General features: G+C 40.9%; 1 pseudogene; it reads right to left on the bottom strand.

The window, feature by feature from the left end:
- Nucleotides 1-212: 212 nt before the first annotated feature.
- On the bottom strand, nucleotides 213-8,926 carry LOC124149342 (annotated as a pseudogene).
- Between the last annotated feature and the right edge of the window lie 7,654 nt (nucleotides 8,927-16,580).

The raw sequence follows: 16,580 nt of genomic DNA on the forward strand, positions 1-16,580 counted from the left end.
TGGTGGTGAAAGCGTTCGCTCGTCACGGCGAAGGCCCGGGTTCGATTCCCCTCATGGGTACAATGTGTGACGCCCATTTCTAGTGTCCCCCGTCCTGATATTGCGGGAAAATTGCTAAAAGCGGCGTAAAACCGGCGTAAAACCATACTCAATCAACAAACCGTCAGTGTGAGAATTCCTCCACAGACTGGTTGAATTAATTCACCACGGGGCGAGATAAGTATCCTGTTGGTTAATGACAGGTCACGTTTATTTGGGATGAAAAAATAAATCCTTGGTCAACATTGAAGTTATACATGGAATTTGTTTTTTTGTCGTTGTCAACTCCTTTGCAGAATAATCATGGGCGACCATGTGGTTGACCCGGGTCATCATGGTCATCAGGTCAAGGGTCGTCCCGTGTTCCTCGAGAACCTTGCATAACGCCTGAATGAACCAGGAACCTTTTCGTGTGTTGCGCCATGACTTAAAACCTGTACAAATAACACGGAAGAGGTGAGGTTATGTTTAAAAACATATTTGGGCATAACAATATTATTTATACAGTTTAAAACACGGGCTTTACACGTTAGAGAAATGACTGGCTGTTGGGGAAAATGTAATGTTTGTTTGTTGTTTAACGCCGCACTCAGCAAAATTCCAGCTATATGACGGCGGTGTGTAAAAAAATAATCGAGTCTGGACCAGACAATCCAGTGATTGCCATCATAAGCATCAATCCACGCAATTGGGATACGATGACATGCATCAACCAAAACAGTGAGCCTGACCACCCGATTCCGTTAGTCGCCTCTTACGACAAGCATAGTCACCTTTTACGGCATGCTTGGGTTGCTGAAGACTATTCTAACCCGGATCTTCACAGGTCGGAAAGACCGCCTCCGTGGTCTAGTGGTAGAGCGTCCGCCCGGAGAGCGACCGCGTCATACCAAAAGACGTTAAAAGATGGTACTTGTTGTTACACTGTCTGGCGCTCGGCATTAAGGGGCTAAAACAAGCACTGGTCGGCTCGGAGTCAGTATACTGTGTCTGAGTGGGGTATTCATGTTAAACTGCGGCATGGTATCTCAGTGAGCTAGCACTATAAATCGGCATCAGTCCGGACTAGTACAAGCAGCCACACACACACACACACACACACACACACACACACACACACACACACACACGTGCATGTACGTCGCTATATAAGTGCAATAATCTTGGACGCGACGTTAAACCCCATTTCACCTCACCTCACTGGTCGGAAAATGTAATGAAACAATGGGAATCATTGGATTTCTGGTTAGCATTGACGAGTCCCGCAACTTCCGGTATCAACAGGTTCGATGGTTATGGTTGATACGTATGTAACGTCTCTAATATTTTCCATGATGACATACTGCATCCGTTTTTCGCGTTAAACTGAACGCCCTGAATAAACTGCAACAACAATAGCTTCAAGAAGAGTGGGTGTGTCGCACAGTGACTGAAAGCTTGGATGAAAACAATATATGTGTGAATCACCCCGGGACTGAATGCTTGGTATATATATGTGTGAATCACACCTGGACTGAATGCTGGGTATATATAGCGTGGTGAATCACACCTGGACTGAATGCTTGGTATATATAGTGTGGGGAATCACACCGGGACTGAATGCTGGGTATATATATCGTGGTTTATCACCCTGGGACTGAATGCTTGGTATATATAGGGTGGGGAATCACACCGGGACTGAATGCTGGGTATATATATCGTGGTTTATCACCCTGGGACTGAATGCTGGGTATATATAGTGTGGGGAATCACACCTGGACTGAATGCTGGGTATATATATCGTGGTTTATCACCCTGGGACTGAATGCTGGGTATATATAGTGTGGGGAATCACACCGGGACTGAATGCTGGGTATATATATGTGTGTGATTCACACCAGGACTGAATGCTTGGTATATATATGTGTGTGAATCACACCTGGACTGAATGCTTGGTATATATATATGTGTGAATCACACCTGGACTGAATGCTTGGAATATATATATATATGTGAACCACACCTGGACTGAATGCTTGGTATATATATGTGTGAATCACACCTGGACTGAATGCTGGGTATATATGTATGTGAATCACACCTGGACTGAATGCTTGGTATATATATGTGTGAACCACACCTGGACTGAATGCTTGGTATATATATATGTGTGAATCACACCTGGACTGAATGCTGGGTATATATGTATGTGAATCACACCTGGACTGAATGCTTGGTATATATATGTGTGAACCACACCTGGACTGAATGCTTGGTATATATATATGTGTGAATCACACCTGGACTGAATGCTGGGTATATATGTATGTGAATCACACCTGGACTGAATGCTTGGTATATATATGTGTGAACCACACCTGGACTGAATGCTTGGTATATATATGTGTGAATCACACCTGGACTGAATGCTGGGTATATATGTATGTGAATCACACCTGGACTGAATGCTTGGTATATATATGTGTGAATCACACCTGGACTGAATGCAGGGTATATATATGTGTGAATCACACCTAGACTGAATGCTGGGTATATATAGCGTGGTGTATCACACTGGACTGAATGCTGGATATATATATGTGTGTGATTCACACAGGGACTATATGCTGGGTATATGGAGTGTGGTGTATCACACCAGGTCTGAATGCTGGGTATAGATAGTGTGGTGTATCAGAACGGGAGTGAATGCTGGGTATATATGAGGGTGGACGTTTTACTAGCAGGACATGTTTTTGCTCTTTGTTCGAATGGTATATTTGAACACAGTCCAACCTTATCCAAACGGTTTGTTTTATCTCCAGCCGTCAAGTTACACACTTCACGTCGGAATAGCCCCTAGTAATAATGAATCTCAGATTGTTTAAAATGCAAATTAATCTTATCATATCAATACATTAGATATGCCAACAAACTTGAAAATATTCAAGTCAAGCAAGCAAAAAGCTGCATGTACTGAAACCAACGACTGAACGAAACAATAAAGCGTATTGCCACCATTGTGTGAGCTGCACGTGGCCTTTACGTCTCGTACCATTGACAGTTGAATATGCAACGAGGAAGTCTGCCTCTCTTGGAATCCTGTAGATTAAAACTTCATCATCGACGTCCTCGTTCTCGCCATCGCCCTTCACACTGAGAACATCCGCACCGTAGTCCGGCTCCGTCCCCCGACATGCCTGGCAATACGAGAATTACTTCAGTTGTAATCTTAATGGTGGAGGAAGCCAAAAGTCGTGCACGTAGACGTTTGTCACTTTTGTGAGACCCACCATAACGGGTATGGTGCTTACTGAGGGTTATTAATCAGGGCGTTCGATTCCCGACATAGGTACAACGTGTGAAGCCCATTTCTGGTGTCCCCCGCGGTGATATTGCTGGAGTACTGCTAAAAGCGGCGTAAAACAAAACTCACTCACTCACTTACTATTAATCAGGGAAAATCTTACATTCGAACCAAGAAACAGCAGATCCTAATATTACTAAGGGATGCAACTCTGCTAGGCGTTGTTCGGCGCCCTAGACGACTGGGCTACGGACCCACGTCTGTCATTAAGATTCAAAGAGGTGGAATTACTGAGTTTGGATTTATACCTGTTTTGCGCAAATATACCAGACATATCACTTTTGATATACTTTCAACGAGAAATGGGCACACTCTGTGAGTGAGTAAGGTATTACGCCGCTTTAAGCAATATTCCAGCAATATCACGACGGGGGAAACCAAAAAGGGGCTCACACATTGTACCCATGGGGGGAATCGAACCCGATTCTCAGGCGTAGGCGTGACGAGCGAAGGCTTTAACCACTAGGCTACCCGACCGCCCTGGCACACACTGTATTCAGTAGGGTAATGAACAGCATGGTTTCCTGGGTATGTTGCGCTGGCGCTATACTGGGCGCCAGCGCAACATACCAAGGGAACCAGGCTGAGTAAGGAATTGGGTTCTTCATCATGACGTATGGCGCGGTCGGGTAGCCTAGAGGTTAAAGCGTTCGCTCGTCACGCTGAAGACCCGGGTTCGATTCCTGACATGGGTACAATTTGTGAAGCCCATTTCTGGTTTCCCCCGCCGTGATATTGCTGGAAAATTGCCAAACGCGGCGTAAAACCATATTCACTCACGCACTCCCTCATCATGGCGTACATACGATTTTACCATTAGATAAACCCGTTGCAAAGAAGTAGTGGGGCAATTCTGTCCATGTCAATATCAAACGTTCATGAACTGAAACAGTGTTCGAATTGTTCGAATCATTGTCGCAATTGGCACCGGAGTCGGATCAAATTTAACATGGACCCCTGTCAGCCGTGAATAATGTTTACAACAAAAACCTGGACAAGGCAGGTGATACCCTTATATATGTTCCATTCACGACATTAATGCCTGAACGTTACTGGACAGGGTCAAGGTTAGGTGAAGGTTGAGGTCAAGGTCAGGGCACTGATGAACCTTTTTTCAAGGTGGGAGTATGTCTATTGATCCTAAAGGGCATTCGTCACCACTCACGCCTTTCCGTAACCTGCAAGAAGACTCGTCCCCCTATCGATGAATGATATGCGCGAAAATACGACAAACCAATCAGAATGCGCATATGACATCCAATACTTGGGGCAAAGAATCCCTCAGGAATAATGTTTGATTTTACACATATCTTGCATCTAAATATATACCCTAGATACAGTTAAATGTGTTCAATCATGCTGTATAAATATCGTAAGTCCCGATGTATTTTAAATAACATCTGGATTACATATGATATATGGGGTTAATATACGTGAATCATTACGCAACGAGTTGACAATTATTTTAACTATGCCCGTTTGCGCTTAGACGGAACCCAGTCGCAATAATGGCCACGAGATGGGCACGAGTTGTTTTTCGGCTTGTCCCGGAATAACAAGAGTTGGTCACGAATGCCTAAAGGGGTGTACTTTATTCATGCCCTATTGCTCAGGGGTCACGTAAACGTACCTGAATGAAGAACAGCTTGGGTTTCCCGGCAAGAGATCCACAACGATGACCTTTGAAGGGGTCCAAGAGTTTGGTGACCTCCACGGGACCATCTGTACCGCAGATCCTGTCCTCCTCCCCGTGAGACAGAATCACACACACGAAACAGTCACTGTTACTGTGGTCCTCTCTTGATGCTGCAATTGTGCAAATATATCAGCCGGTGGTAGATGTTCTTTGGAACCTCCCCTTTCTTTTACAACTCCACCCGACCGCCTCCGTGTTGATAGAGCGTCTGCCCGGAGAGGGGAAGGTCCGGGGTTCGATCTCATTCGCGTCATACCAAAAGACGTTAAAAGGCGGTACTTGTTGTTACCCTGCCTGGCGCTCGGCATTAAGGGGCTAAAACAAGGACTGGTCGGCTCGGAGACAGTATACTGTGTCTGAGTGGGACATTCATGTTCAAGTTCGGTATGATATCTCAGTGGGCTAGCACTATAAATCGTTGCGATGTGGTCGGGTGCATTTTATGGACTCCGATCTATCTGTAGTCGTACCTTGCAATATTATATTGCTCAAATATATAATGTTTGTAGTAAACCGTTGCCTGATAAATATATCATTTGATATATATTATATTCATATTAGATGGCTGATCAACATGATACATGCAGGGCCTTTGTTTTCAACAGTCTGAAGCATAAATGTTTTTTCAAGCATTTTCTAGAACAATGTTTGCTTATAAAATCCCAAATAAAATGTTTAAATTTTGTATTTATATGTCAAAGACGCGCTTTATTCCTCTCAAAACGGCAGTGAGCGAGAGCTACTATAACCCTTTCATACTAATGGGCGCAAACAGAAATAGAGTTATCGTTCTTGCCTGAAGTATTTCTGATCATCATTCGCCAATATGCTACGAGTCACATTTCGGCTAGTCCCGGAATGACACGAGTTGGTCACGAATGACCTGAAGTATAGGTCGCAGCGGCACAAAACAACAGACATTCACTGTACTTTTCTCATGTTTTTCATTACTTATGCTGCTATTATTTTCTTGTCATTTACGTTGATTGTCATTCTCTGTAATCATACCTCTGTCCAACAAGTCTACCATCTGTGTGCTTTTCTGGTTACGGAATGTCTTGACCGTGAACTGTAGGGCTGAAAACCTCTCCGTCAGTCGCTCCTCATCTAAGTCACTTCCGGTCCTTTCTGTAAGATTGTCGAACTTGACGTTGTTGATTATGTAGGCAAGGCCTCGCTGTCCGTGTCTCATGTTGTAGACATGCTTTGTTGACGCCATGATTGTAGGTGCTACCTCAGTGTGGATTTCGGAGTTCCCCTGTATACGATTACCATGATTTGAGGGGATTAGTAGTAGTAGTATAGTAGTGTAGATCATCTTCCCGAGGCAACGGTGTTAACTGACAGTAAAAATCGAGTTTCCACCTTCACCGAACTTTAGGTGAAACCCAAAGGTTGTATTCTCAGTCCCTTTCTTTTTTTGTTAATGAATAAGCCAGGAAAATAGAAGATGAGTGGCAAGACGGTATACAATAACATCCAGATTTCATTTTAAAAAATCCTGTTTCTATTACTGATGATATTGTAATTATTTCTAGTACTATAAATGGTTGCAGCGTCAAATTAATGCATTAGAAGCGTTCTGTGAAAAATCATGTTTAACTGTGAACATGGAAAAAACGAAGGTAATTGGTTGGGTTTGTTTTTTTAATGGCGGTAAAATATAAAAACGGACGAAATGGTTTTATTGCGGTAAGGCTTTAGACGTAGCTACGAAATACAAATACTTGGGCATTTATTTCTCCAGTATAATGTCTTGCAATTTCCATTTAACACAAGCTGCATTTCAATCTTCTCCGGTATTTTGAAAACATTGGAAACTACTGCTGACATCAATTTGAATGTGTTTCTAAAAGTATTTAATACCAAAAACCCTATTTATAAATGAAACGAGATATTTCTATTATCACCAAAATCTGAGTATTATGTAATTATGAAGTCCCAATTCAATATCTTTTAAAATCACTTCTCCCAAAATTTAGAAACTCTTTTTCACGAATAAGATGTTCTTCTCATAGCCTACATGTTGAACAAGGACGATAGACAAAAGTATCAAAAGAATTGAGAATTTAACATTGTTAAACATAAGAAATTGTAAATGAATGTCATAATTTTCCTTATATGTTCAGAATTCGAACATTTGCGAAAAGAAAACCTGTGCCCTTATATGTACAGAACACCAAATATTTATAAATTTCGCGAATTGATGTCAGTCCAACCAGTTCATCTCCTTTTACACAGTGAGTGTCAACTGACGACGACGTTATCATGCTTTTAAGACAGCCTTGCTGGGTTCAAATAACTGTCAGGCCTCGATATGGGAAATAAGCAATTGGGGGCTAGCCTTGAAACAAGAGAGGAGAGAACTGTAAGGTCCTTAGGGTTTATTCAAGCAAGTGTGTCAATATGTCATGCAAATTACATTTAACGACATACAATGATAATAATGATAATAATATCCTAATACAGTTTCAATCTAAATCTGGGAATAAAAGCAATGTATGTAATATTGGAGTATGTACGGTAACATTATACAACGGATGCAGTATTTACTAGAGTAATAACGGTAATGCCAAATAACATTTCTTTACAGCTAAATTGAGTAATTATATATGAGTTTACAATACTGAGAGGCCATAGGTCTATAGCACATGTAACATAGTAATTGGCGTATATATATTTAAAAGGTAACATATTTGGAACTTCTTAGCTTCATAGTATGCAATATGTACATTGACAGCTTTTTCGTTATTACTACATTCTTACTTGACATTAATGTAACAAATTTCTGTAGACTTCGATAACGGATATAATATTTATCAAGGAACTGCTTTCTGAGTTCAGCATACAAGGAACAAAGTAGTAAGAAATGGTATTAACTTTCTACAGTGTTTAAATCACAAAACTGACAAATTCTGTGCTCTCTCACGATCCCCATATATAAGTCTGAAGTTAATTTAAGGTACCGACGTCTACTACAATATCTGAAACGGGTGGAACGAGCAATCATTGTAACAGCCATATGCATAATGCTACCCCTGCGTCACAGGGCCATATGACACAGTTGAACGAATCAACTCAACTCGAAAGGTTGCATGGGAATCACGCACGTGCAAAGGGTTTTGTCGCTTTATTTACAATAACCCTGTAGCCCGTTACACTCGATGGCATCTAGCTTTGTGGGGCACGGCCTAAAAGTCGATACCAGTGGTCGGAAGGTCAATCAAATTGACGCATACAATAGACACGCCCATCGTCTTTGAGGATCGCTATCCTCAACCCAAATCTCACTTGGGATCTCTACGCTGGTAAACAAGTGGCAGTTCCGGGGTGGGAGTGAGAGACAACCGCAGTTTTAGTGTATAGAGATCCCGAAGTACCCGGTACTCCTGACGTCGCATCCTTGCAACAACAGGACTTCTGTCACATAAATACCCTACAGTCCTGTCATCTTAATGCCGCCCCCAAAACGCTGTGTAACAAAATACACATCCGTACTTCCTTGCACTCGTTCACATCAAGTTATTATATTACATACACAATATAAACACTATACAAGGGGGAGACTGCAACATGCCAAAATGAATAAAAGTATAATAATTCACTCACTGTGAAAATTATGGAAAAATGTTTTTACCTTAACGCCAGTACAACACAGCACCGTGTCCGGTTGTTTACAGTTCTCGAAACCAGCGGAAACTACACGTGACCTACATATATTGTCAGCGCTCCCGACTCAGGGTGTTCTGCTTCGTTGCCGGTCGTTCGTCACCATGGCAGCATATAAATAGATAATGTTGTTGGAATGACAAGGACTTTTAAATGGTTTGGTTTTTGTTATTTAACGCCGCACTCAGCAATTTTCCAGCTATGTGACGTCGGTCTGTAAATAATCGATTCTGGACCAGGCAATCCAGTTATTAGCGTCGTGAGCATCGATCTACGCAATTGGGATACGATGAAATGCATCAACCAAGTCAGCGAATCTGACCACCCGTTCCCGTTAGTCGCCGCTTACGACAAGGATATTCGCCTTTTACAGCAAGCATGGGCTGCTGAAGAACTATTCTATCCCGGGTCTCCACGGGTACTTTTGATTGTTCACGGGATGACATAACATGTTGAAACGTAGAATCCTACAGCGCATTTATCATATAGTTATAAATCTTCAAGTTCGATCCCACGTAGACCAGGCAAGAACTCGTGTATTTTAATGTTTGTGGCATTTGTATATTATGTGATTACATTTTGCTGATCCTTGTTTGGCCTCTATGATTGTGTGTTTTTAAAGGACATGATTATCGTTTCAGCAACCACCGAGTGTCATCGCTCATTTTCAGTGACCAATATTCATATACGTTTCATCACTATTTTGACTTTTCGGCCAGTGGAATCAATTTCGGCAGATAATCGAGACTTATTTTCCCCTGGCGTTTACTAAGGGTTGTGTTTTCTATATACAGGCGTGACAGTATTAACCACTATTAACCACAGCTCTCATATTACCACATACCACACACGCAGCATATACATCATACATTTATACATACACACCTCACATAGAGGTGGTGCCCAGCATATACATCATACATTTATACATACACACCTCACATAGAGGTGGTGCCCAGCATATACGTCATACATTTATACACACACACCTGACATAGAGGTGGTGCCCAGCATATACGTCATACATTTATACATACACGCCCCACATAGAGGTGGTGCCCAGCATATACATCATACATTTATACATACACACCTGATATAGAGGTGGTGCCCAGCATATACATCATACATTTATACATACACACCTGATATAGAGGTGGTGCCCAGCATATACGTCATACTTTTATACATACATACCTGATATAGAGGTGGTGCCCAGAATATACGTCATACATTTATACATACATACCTGACATAGAGGTAGTACCCAGCATATACATCATACATTTATACATACATACCTGACATAGAGGTAGTGCCCAGCATATACATCATACATTTATACATACATACCTGACATAGAGGTAGTACCCAGCATACACATCATACATTCATACATACACACCTCACATAGAGGTGGTGCCCAGCATATACATCATACATTTATACATACACACCTCACATAGAGGTGGTGCCCAGAATATACGTCATACATTTATACATACATACCTGACATAGAGGTAGTACCCAGCATATACATCATACATTTATACATACATACCTGACATAGAGGTGGTGCCCAGCATATACGTCATACATTTATACATACACACCTCACATAGAGGTGGTACCCAGCATATACATCATACATTCATACATACACACCTCACATAGAGGTGGTGCCCTGCATATACGTCATACATTTATACATACACACCTCACATAGAGGTGATGCCCAGCATATACATCATACATTCATACATACACACCTCACATAGAGGTGGTGCCCTGCATATACATCATACATTTATACATACACGCCCCACATAGAGGTGGTGCCCAGAATATACATCATACATTTATACATACCCACCTCACATAGAGGAGGTGCCCAGCATATGCATCATACATTTATACATACACGCCCCACATAGAGGTGGTGCCCAGCATATACATCATACATTTATACATACACACCTCACATAGAGGTGGTGCCCAGCATATACATCATACATTTATACATACACACCTCACATAGGAAGGGGCCCAGCATATACATCATACATTTATACATACACACCTCACATAGAGGTGGTGCCCAGCATATACATCATACATTTATACATACCCACCTCACATAGAGGTGATGCCCAGCATATGCATCATACATTTATACATACACACCTCACATAGAGTGGTGCCCAGGATATACATCATACATTTATACATACACACTTCACATAGAGGTAGTGCCCAGCATATACATCATACATTTATACATACATACCTGACATAGAGGTGGTGCCCAGGACATGCATCATACATTTATACATACACACCTCACATAGAGGAGGTGCCCAGGACATGCATCATACATTTATACATACATACCTGACATAGAGGTAGTACCCAGCATATACATCATACATTTATACATACATACCTGACATAGAGGTAGTGCCCAGCATATACATCATACATTTATACATACATACCTGACATAGAGGTAGTACCCAGCATACACATTATACATTTATACATACACACCTCACATAGAGGTGGTGCCCAGCATATACATCATACATTTATACATACACACCTCACATAGAGGTGGTGCCCAGAATATACGTCATACATTTATACATACATACCTGACATAGAGGTAGTACCCAGCATATACATCATACATTTATACATACATACCTGACATAGAGGTGGTGCCCAGCATATACGTCATACATTTATACATACACACCTCACATAGAGGTGGTACCCAGCATATACATCATACATTCATACATACACACCTCACATAGAGGTGGTGCCCTGCATATACGTCATACATTTATACATACACACCTCACGTAGAGGTGATGCCCAGCATATACATCATACATTCATACATACACACCTCACATAGAGGTGGTGCCCTGCATATACATCATACATTTATACATACACGCCCCACATAGAGGTGGTGCCCAGAATATACATCATACATTTATACATACCCACCTCACATAGAGGAGGTGCCCAGCATATGCATCATACATTTATACATACACGCCCCACATAGAGGTGGTGCCCAGCATATACATCATACATTTATACATACACACCTCACATAGAGGTGGTGCCCAGCATATACATCATACATTTATACATACACACCTCACATAGAGGTGGTGCCCAGCATATACATCATACATTTATACATACATACCTGACATAGAGGTGGTGCCCAGCATAAACGTCATACATTTATACACACACACCTCACATAGAGGTGGTACCCAGCATATACATCATACATTTATACATACACACCTCACATAGAGGTGGGGCCCAGCATATACATCATACATTTATACATACACACCTCACATAGAGGTGGTGCCCAGCATATACATCATACATTTATACATACCCACCTCACATAGAGGTGATGCCCAGCATATGCATCATACATTTATACATACACACCTCACATAGAGTGGTGCCCAGGATATACATCATACATTTATACATACACACTTCACATAGAGGTAGTGCCCAGCATATACATCATACATTTATACATACATACCTGACATAGAGGTGGTGCCCAGGACATGCATCATACATTTATACATACACACCTCACATAGAGGAGGTGCCCAGGACATGCATCATACATTTATACATACACACCTCACATAGAGGTGATGCCCAGCATATACATCATACATTCATACATACACACCTCACATAGAGGTGGTGCCCTGCATATACATCATACATTTATACATACACGCCCCACATAGAGGTGGTGCCCAGAATATACATCATACATTTATACATACCCACCTCACATAGAGGAGGTGCCCAGCATATGCATCATACATTTATACATACACGCCCCACATAGAGGTGGTGCCCAGCATATACATCATACATTTATACATACACACCTCACATAGAGGTGGTGCCCAGCATATACATCATACATTTATACATACACACCTCACATAGAGGTGGGGCCCAGCATATACATCATACATTTATACATACACACCTCACATAGAGGTAGTACCCAGCATATACATCATACATTTATACATACATACCTGACATAGAGGTGGTGCCCAGCATATACGTCATACATTTATACATACACACCTCACATAGAGGTGATGCCCAGCATATACATCATACATTCATACATACACACCTCACATAGAGGTGGTGCCCTACATATACATCATACATTTATACATACACGCCCCACATAGAGGTGGTGCCCAGAATATACATCATACATTTATACATACCCACCTCACATAGAGGAGGTGCCCAGCATATGCATCATACATTTATACATACACGCCCCACATAGAGGTGGTGCCCAGCATATACATCATACATTTATACATACACACCTCACATAGAGGTGGTGCCCAGCATATACATCATACATTTATACATACACACCTCACATAGAGGTGGTGCCCAGCATATACATCATACATTTATACATACATACCTGACATAGAGGTGGTGCCCAGCATATACGTCATACATTTATACACACACACCTCACATAGAGGTGGTACCCAGCATATACATCATACATTTATACATACACACCTCACATAGAGGTGGGGCCCAGCATATACATCATACATTTATACATACACACCTCACATAGAGGTGGTGCCCAGCATATACATCATACATTTATACATACCCACCTCACATAGAGGTGATGCCCAGCATATGCATCATACATTTATACATACACACCTCACATAGAGTGGTGCCCAGGATATACATCATACATTTATACATACACACTTCACATAGAGGTAGTGCCCAGCATATACATCATACATTTATACATACATACCTGACATAGAGGTGGTGCCCAGGACATGCATCATACATTTATACATACACACCTCACATAGAGGAGGTGCCCAGGACATGCATCATACATTTATACATACACACCTCACATAGAGGTGGGGCCCAGCATATACGTCATACATTTATACACACACACCTCACATAGAGGTGGTGCCCAGCATATACATCATACATTTATACACACACACCTCACATAGAGGTGGTGCCCAGCATATACATCATACATTTATACATACACACCTCACATAGAGGTGGTGCCCAGGATATGCATCTTACATTTATACATACACGCCCCACATAGAGGTGGTGCCCAGCATATACATCATACATTTATACATACACACCTGATATAGAGGTAGTACCCAGCATATACATCATACATTTATACATACACGCCCCACATAGAGGTGGTGCCCAGCATATACATCATACATTTATACATACACACCAGACATAGAGGTGGTGCCCTGCATATACATCATACATTTATACACACACACCTCACATAGAGGTGGTGCCCAGCATATACATCATACATTGATACATATCTATCTCATAAGGTGGTACCCAGAGAACTGCACAAATTCCTTCTGTGAATGACACTTAATTTTGGACCGAAGATCTGTTCCTGGTTCTTTATTATCATGTCTTTGTGCTGTTATCATTATCAGGTCTTAAGGTCGTATTTGCGTATGCTTAGTGAATTGGTAGTATCTTATTGTCACAACATTTGCAAATGAAGAGTTGACGAGAACACTTTGATAAATCTTTCAGTTCCCATATCAATACGTCTGGATTTTCTCTCTCCAAATATCCACACATTCATGGCAGTAGTATGAAGAATCACTCAAAGATAACATCTTTACCTGATTGCAAATTAAAGAGCTATCAAGCAATTACTTATGATATTTTCAAAACATTCAAGGCGGACTTAAGAAATACTATCAACATGCATGTAACGGTGATACAAATACCCTTGGTATATAGAACAGTTAAGTTTAATGAAATTCATTCAGAACATGTATTCCAAGTTTCTCACATATGTGTCATATCTTCAGTGTCGCTGTTATCTTTGATGATCCGGGGCAGAATAGGTCTTCAGCAACCCATGCTTGCTGTAAAAGGCGACCATGCTTGTCGTAAAAGGCGACTAACGGGATCGGGTGGTCAGGCTTGCTGACTTGGTTGATGCATATCATCGATCCCAATTGCGTGGATCGATTCTCAGTGATATTAATCACTGGATTGTCTGGTCCAGATTCGATTATTTACAGACCGCCGCCATATAGCTGGAGTATTGCAGAGTGCAGCGTTAAACAACAAACAAACAAACAGTGTCACTGTACAGTATGTTTGGCCACTCACTTCCTTACGTCTGTTTTTATCTAGATTCAAATGATGATGTCCTCACATTCGTGATAGTATGGACTTTATGCTGAATGATACTGGTTGGCGATTTTCATGATCAAGAGAATAAACGATATACATCAGTGGTATAAATGTTTATTTCAACAATGTCATGAGTCGCCTGACATATTGTTTCTCCATCATTAATCCTCTATCGGAGGCATAATGTATACATTATACTACTGGATGAAGGTATGTTACATACAATACACTGAAACCTTATGACACCTTGTATACATTATACTACTGGAAAGTGGTATGTTACATACAATACACTGAAACCTCATGACACAATGTATACATTATACTCCTGGATAAAGGCATGTTACATACAATACACTGAAAACTCATGACACAATGTATACATTATACTACTGGATGAAGGTATGTTACATACAATACTCTGAAACCTTATGACATAATGTATACATTATACTACTGGATAGTGGAATGTCACATACAATACTCTGAAACCTTATGACACAATGTATACATTATACTCCTGGATAAAGGTATGTTACATACAATACACTGAAACCTCATGACACAATGTATACATTATACTACTGGATAGTGGTATGTTACATACAATACACTGAAACCTTATGACACCTTGTATACATTATACTACTGGAAAGTGGTATGTTACATACAATACACTGAAACCTCACGACACAATGTATACATTATACTACTGGATAAAGGTATGTTACATACAATACACTGAAACCTTATGATACCTTGTATACATTACACTACTGGAAAGTGGTATGTTACAGCCATGAACCTGAAGCCTTATGATACCTTGTATGACATATTGTTTCTCCATCATTAATCCTCTATCGGAGGAGAATAATGTATTTTTATGTTCATGTCTTTCGAAAGAAGAGATCCTTGGTCAACATGGACGTGATGCACGGAATTTGTTTCTTTTTGTGTGCTCTGCCCTGTGAGGGAAAATCGAAGGCCACCGTGTGATTGACTCGGGTCATCATGGTCAACAGGTCAAGTTTCTCCCTGTGCTCTTCGAGAACCTTGCATAACGTCTGGATGAACCAGGAGCCTTTCCCTTCGTGACGCCATGCACGATATCCTGTGAAGAAAAAGATACGAATATTCTACATATATAGAATCTGAATCTAAGTTATATATAAACAGATTAAGATCTGTAACACTGGATATTGGCATGTTACGGACTTGAACGTGAAACCTTATGACACCTTGATAAGATTATACTACTGGATAGTGGTATGTTAAAGACAAGACCACTATCCAGTAGTATAATGTATACATTGTGTCATGACGCTTCAAGGTCATGCCTGTAGCACACCACTTTCCAGTAGTATAAACTATAAAAGGTGTCATAAGGTTTCAGTGTATTGTATGTAACATACCACTATCCAGTATTATAATGTATACATTGTGTCATGAGGCTTCATAGTATTGTATGTAACATACCACTATCCAGTATTATAATGTATACAAGGTGTCATAAGGTTTCAGAGTATTGTATGTAACATA

Source organism: Haliotis rufescens, unplaced genomic scaffold (genome assembly GCF_023055435.1).
Source record: "Haliotis rufescens isolate VD_foot unplaced genomic scaffold, xgHalRufe1.0.p SCAF_11, whole genome shotgun sequence".
Lineage (NCBI taxonomy): Eukaryota > Metazoa > Mollusca > Gastropoda > Lepetellida > Haliotidae > Haliotis > Haliotis rufescens.